The 6,122-nt window shown below is 45.8% G+C and overlaps 1 long non-coding RNA gene across 1 annotated transcript; it reads left to right on the top strand.

The window, feature by feature from the left end:
- The first annotated feature begins 1,802 nt into the window (after nucleotides 1-1,802).
- Nucleotides 1,803-2,573, top strand: LOC138503079 (uncharacterized). The gene is made up of 2 exons (XR_011279570.1): nucleotides 1,803-2,309; nucleotides 2,349-2,573. It is a non-coding gene; the product is annotated as an uncharacterized lncRNA (long non-coding RNA).
- Nucleotides 2,574-6,122: the final 3,549 nt, after the last annotated feature.

The following is a 6,122-nucleotide window of genomic DNA, read 5'->3' as shown; positions in this document are numbered from 1 at the left end:
CCATTATAGCATCCCTCCTCGCCCCTCTCACTCCATATCACTGTCTCCTCACCCACTCACACTTGTATAATGATTTGTTGGTTTGAAAGATGCGGTCGTGGTAGTCGTGCCAGTTCAGATCTCGTTTTGTGATCAGGCATTGGGCATAGCTGGTGCACAACTCTTTCAAAGGTCTGGATTAGGCATTCATCTGAATATGAATTTGCAACGATGCCAAAACTATTGTAGAGTCCCTTTGCCCTGCATTAACAGTTACAGTGCTGCTTAAAGACTGCTGAATAAGTGCAGTTTAACATTTCGAGGGAGCTGGTATGAACCCACCTGGACTTGCTTGTTTCGGCCTGCTGCTTTAGATTGTGTGTTCTAAATTCCCCATCTGGTTTTGTGCTTCTGAAAGGTCAGTAGGCCAGTGCTTCATATGGCCGGCGGCAGTGTCGCAGGTCATCGACTATCTCGGCCCTTACAGTCTTTGGTCGATGGGTTGAACTGGCAGTCTTTCAAAGTGGCACAGACTCCACGTGGTATGACGAGAAAACGCTGGGGTGGTGGAGGCAGCACCGCCCTGGCAGTAGCCACCTCGGAGCCATCTGTGTCAGAGGAGGCGAATGCAGCTTCAGCAGTTTGATCCATTTATTGAAGCCAAAAACTGTACAAGAAACCGAATAATATGAACTAAAACATTTAAAACCCCGCCCCTTTCTTTTTTGGAGCAGCACTCCGCATTTTTCGCACTGCCCCTTTCTTCTCAGGCAAAGGTTGAGCCTTAAGATTGCCACCTCCCCGCCCAAAAAATATTGACTTGGCACCCACGCAGGGAGCACTAGTTGCTAGACAACTATGTAGATTAGTACATTTTGTGTTTGTGCAAAACCAAAGACGCAATGAGTGGATGTGTAGTCTGAAGCGTACAAATGGAAATGTTCATGCACGAAACCTGCGCTTCATCTATGCCCCACTGGTTAAGTCGCTCTACATACGTGAGCTTTCTTTTCAATGGTTGCTGAGACTGGCATCACCCCAAAGTGATTGTAAAGGGCCACAGAACATGTCTTGTGGTGTACTAGATCATTATCTTGTATAGTCTGGTTTATGGTCTTTGCAGCACATTTTTTCCATCGAGGGTCTTCATCGAAAAATTAAACCTTTACCCCACAAAAAATATGCATTGGATGAATATTTTTCAATGAAAAACCATTCGATGCAAATACCAGATAACTCTGTAGTGTAGCATTTGGTGCGTGGTTGTCTGGGTAAAGGGTCTACCTTCTAGCCTTTTTGTTCCTGGGGCAGTGGGCCCCATCGGTGAAACTTGCTTAAGCCTCAGCCTGTCCCCTGCCACAACTTTCTTTTTGTTCATTCCCCTCTGTCCCACCATCAAGTGCAGGGAGGTGCACTTATTGCTCCCACTTGTGCACCTTAAGGGGCGAGGTGCTGCTCCTCGAGGCTGGAAACATGTTAGCAGCCCCCCCCCCCCCACTCCCTTAACCCTGGCAAGGAATGGATCAGCAAGCGTAGATGTTTGATGGGCTTTGCTTGCTTATCCATCTTGGAACTCAGATCTCTGCATCGGGAACCAACTGAGGTTCCTATTCTATTTATTCTATTTAAATTATCTTCTTTGTGCAATTACCTGCTTAAAGAAAGTGTTCATACATTGGGGGTGGAAGGAGGGAGGTTGTTCTTGAGGAGAAAGCTTGGGGGAATCCAAAACTGTTGGCTGGAAGACTTTGAAATACTTAAAGCCACAAGTATTGCTCTGCGCATCTTCCATTCCATTTTTTTTTTAAATTTTTTTTTTTTAATTTTTTTTTTATCTGGGAGTTGCTTTTGAAGTAGGGGACCAGCCACGTTACAAATAAGTTGTGACTGTTGACCTCCAGTCTGCAGAACCTTTCTCAGGGCTCGCAAAATCTACCAGCCCACTCACATTGGCGATGAGCTTTTATAAAGTACTTATGTTTGAAACTTTTATTTGGCATTCACTGCAAACAATGAGCTTGCAGTAAATGACAAATGCAATTTCACTTTGCATGGCTGACCTTTTGGGTGGCAGCGTTTTGTTGATTTGCTGCATTTTACAGTAAGCACTGGTAAATATTTTGTTGCCGCTTGCATGTGGCAACTGCATTGCTCTTGGGCAGAGTATGTAAAATAAGGAACTCGTCTTCCAGAACTGTTGGTATTTTTGAGAATTTGCCAGGCCTAAATCTTCATGGGAAGACTAGCAAGCCTAGATCTGTTTCTGCAAATGACCGTTCAGGTTCGACTAGACTCTGTTTAGTTGCTGGATCAAAGCTGATTTGCATAAGGTGATGTTTAGTTGCTGGATCAAAGCTGATTTGCATAAGGTGATAGGAAAGCATGGCCAGAGCAACGCTAATGGTTCTAACTGAGCCAATGCCTTCATTTCTGCACTGTGTGACCTAAGTGATTGAGAGGGTACCTAGACATGGGGATTGTGTTTAGAGCAGTGGAAATGAATTGCACCGCTCTGAGGCCCAAGTATTCTCTTGGTTTATGTTCTGTGCAGAGAGCACATTACCATAACAATTCTGTGTGACCTGCTCCCTTTGGTGGCAGAGAGAAAAGCCTGATCTGCATATTTTATCCCCTTCTGTAATGGTGCACATAGACAACATTTGTATGGCAGATTGGTTAGAGCAATGCCCGTGGCTATAATTAATTCAAAACATTCATCATGTGCAAGCAGTGTCATTTATAATGTGGCCTAGCTGGTAGGGTTGCCTGCCGGGACTGCTTGTGATTGGATTCTGCTTAATGGTTCCAGTGACTGGGGATTGGGGGGTGGGGGTAAGGATATGCTTTAAGGTTCACCCCTGTCGGTCTAGGAAATTTAAGTAGCTGCTCCTGGCTCTGAGCCAGATAATGTATTTGTCCTTTTGGAGAGTTCTTTGTCTCTGATTGGCCATTCGTTTAGGTGCATCTCTTTACTGGACAGGGCCCTGTCAGAAACCAGTCTTTTTCGCAGTGCAGTCTTTTCCTGACAGCACAACTCCTTAATCCGTTTCCCAGGTGAACGTTGTTTTGCCATGTGCCCCCATCATCTTAGTCTTCCCAACAAATGCGCACAAGATGGAAGAGTGGGTTGAGTGCATGCTGCACAAGTGTGGCTGATACACATCCTCGTAGGACCTACACAGCCTTTAAACTGTCTGGGGACAAGCAAATCGCAGGCATTGGTTATTAAAACGTAATTTGTATTGCTTCAAAACTGAGCGAGCATCAAAAGGTGCTATATTGGTACTGTGCTGAAGGTACTCTGTAGCACACATAACGGAAGGTATTGCCTTGTCAAAGTCACTAGAAGTCCAGGAAAGTGTTGTGGACAGGGGAAAGCAATGACTCTTGTTTGTATTCTGGAAAGCACAGAACACTGACTTGCACTGGTTCATAAATACCTGTGTGCATCCTAAAGGCCCAGACTAGACCGCTTGGCATACAAGCAAAGAACCTGTTTATGTACAGTGCTACAAAGTCAGAAGCTACGTTTATTATGTGCCGTCTTCATGGAAGGCCAGATCTTTGGCGCGTGTCAAGAATCTTAACTCGGAAGTTGGAACCCCATTGAGAACTTGGCCGACGTAAGATGTCCCCTTTTGAAAGTGACTGTTGTTGCTGCACTACCACACATTGTGTGACTGAGGAATTATTTGGCTCTATTGATATCGGAACCTTCTAGTGCTGCTAGAGAGGAATGGGTATTGACTAGGCCAACAATGTTTTGAAACCTGTTACACAGGTTTTTTGGTAAGTGGTCGGTGCCACTGCCATTCTTTAGTATTTAGAATCCAAGATGTATAGAGCCTCCCCTCTTAGTGATCTACTCAGCAGGCTGCATAACGAGTGGAATCTTGTGCAAGGAGGGCCTCAAAGCCACCCGCATCCCCACCTTTCCCACTGGCATGGAGGGACCAGCTTGCCATCATTTCCTTCTGAATACACCACTGTACATCCTTCAAAGTTGTGAAATAAAATAAATGCCAGTCCACAAGCGAGCACCAAGTCATTCCACGTAGACCATGTTAACCCAGCATTGGGGAAACGGTCCCGACGTCCTGCTTTTCACTGCCTCCTCCCTACCCCCCAACTCCTCTTCTCCCGAGAAAGAAATGAAATGTGCTCTATGTTGAAATGGATCCTAAATGCTTTTGAGATCTGGCCAGCCTGCCTGAAGTGCTTCAAGTCACATCTTCACGCCTTTTCGGATCCTTCTACCGACACACAGGATTGACACTGAGGCATGCATGCAGCTTGCCATTTTAAAATGGAGCACAAGCAAGACCTGTCTCTGAAGATGGATATTCGTTATCCGAAATGCATTGAGCAATACATTGAAAGTTTGTCTGCTATTAAAAAATTGCCTTGTTTTGATTTTTCTCATAACGTTCCACTAGTTTTCCTGCCAGGAAAGAGTGATTCTTCTAGACTCTCTTGGTGCTTGTGAATTCTAGCGTGAACCATATATCCTTTTATACCCTGAATCTCATTTCTATTTACAAAGAGAAGCGGTGCCTGCTGAGAATCATCTCATATCTTTAAACAAAACACGAGCCACCGTATGGTGTGCACCTGAACTGAATGCACTCCCGAAAATCCACTGGAAGATGGAACTGATCTGTAGCAACATTAAAGCAACACGAAAGAAGCGCTGACAACCGACCATTGCATTACAGAACGGCAGTCCTAGGAGCAAAGAAATACATTATGCACACAGTGGGCCTCCAGAATGCTAACAAAAGATATTTTCAAGCTCATTGGGTGGAGGGGTTGGAGGGGGTGGGGGGGGGATGGGAGAAGGGACCAAGGCATCAAACCCCATCATCCTACAAACATGGTTATGCTTTATGTGACTCTCCTAATGCATAGCACCTCAACGCTTTGTCAGCCCATGGCGGGTGAAAACGCCCGATTTTGCTTTTGGCGAGTGAAGGCCCATTCATTTATATGGAACAGTAGAGTGATTGGCGGGTGAGAGGGCTACTTTCAGAGCGGGTGACACCCTCCAGAAGTGTGTGAGTTGAGAGGTATGCCTAATGTTTTGGACTTCAGCTTGTATCACCCCTAGCCAGCATAGTGAGTAGTGAAGGATCATGGGGGTTGTAGTCCCAAACACCTCAAAGGCTAAACTCACGATGATCCACCAGACTCCACATAAGGTATCTTCCAAGTAGCTGGCCCATTAATGGGAACACTGGTATGCTAATGTTGCAGGCCGAGCAGAACACCACACCTATTTGTGGTTCGTGCTTCTATGCATTTGATCCAGAAGGGGTCAGCTGTCTGGCTGGTGGATCGGTTGCTCGTCTTTGTTTCAGATACTTGCCCACATGGTTGTAGGCAGAAGTGCATGTTTGTCTGCTCATATGTTCTATTATTTCAGTAGGCACTTGCCTGGTCGGGTATTGGTATTTCTGTGACTATGGCTGGGTTTCAGATGTGTATAATTTCCACTGGTGGACTGATTTTCTACGGGCTGATCTGGAATGCTTTCCAGAAGATAAGTTTGGTTCAGCAGGATACAGGTTCATTGGAGCAACAAGCCCCAAGTCTGGTGCTCATTAATGTGAAATATGAGCCTCGTTGAAGGTTCCTGCTGCAGCGAGGCACTCTCAGTAGTACAGGGTTGCTAGATCTTCCTGGTCTTGTTGGATTGTTTCTGTGTGGTGCTCTCAGTAGTGCAGTGTTGCTAGATCTTCCTGGTCTTGGTGGATTGTTCCTGCTGCAGTGAGGTGCTCTCAGTAGGGCAGTGTTTCTAGATCTTCCTGGTCTTGTTGGATTTGTTCCTGCTGCGGCGCTGTCAGTAATTTAGTGTTGCTAGGTCTTCCCGCTCTCAGTAGTGCAGTGTTGCTAGATCTGATTGTTCCTGCTGCACCTATGTGCTATCAGTAGTGTAGTGTTTCTAGATCTTCCCGGTCCTGTTTGATTGCAGTAGGTGATTTCTTTTGTGCCAGATCTGTCCTCCGGTCAGGTAAGGTGCAGTGTGCGATGCAGAGCACTTTGAACGGTGGCAAGTGTACGGTCTATTAGAACTGCTATCTTGTCCAGTCGTCGTCGTAGAGGTGGTGGTCTGTATTCTCTACTGCTTCTCCAGATGTCCCTCC

Source organism: Ambystoma mexicanum, chromosome 11 (assembly GCF_040938575.1).
Source record: "Ambystoma mexicanum isolate Mex_15411 chromosome 11, UKY_AmexF1_1, whole genome shotgun sequence".
Lineage (NCBI taxonomy): Eukaryota > Metazoa > Chordata > Amphibia > Caudata > Ambystomatidae > Ambystoma > Ambystoma mexicanum.
The sequence above is the reverse complement of the archived record's forward strand: the minus strand, read 5'-3'. Positions and strand labels throughout refer to the sequence as shown.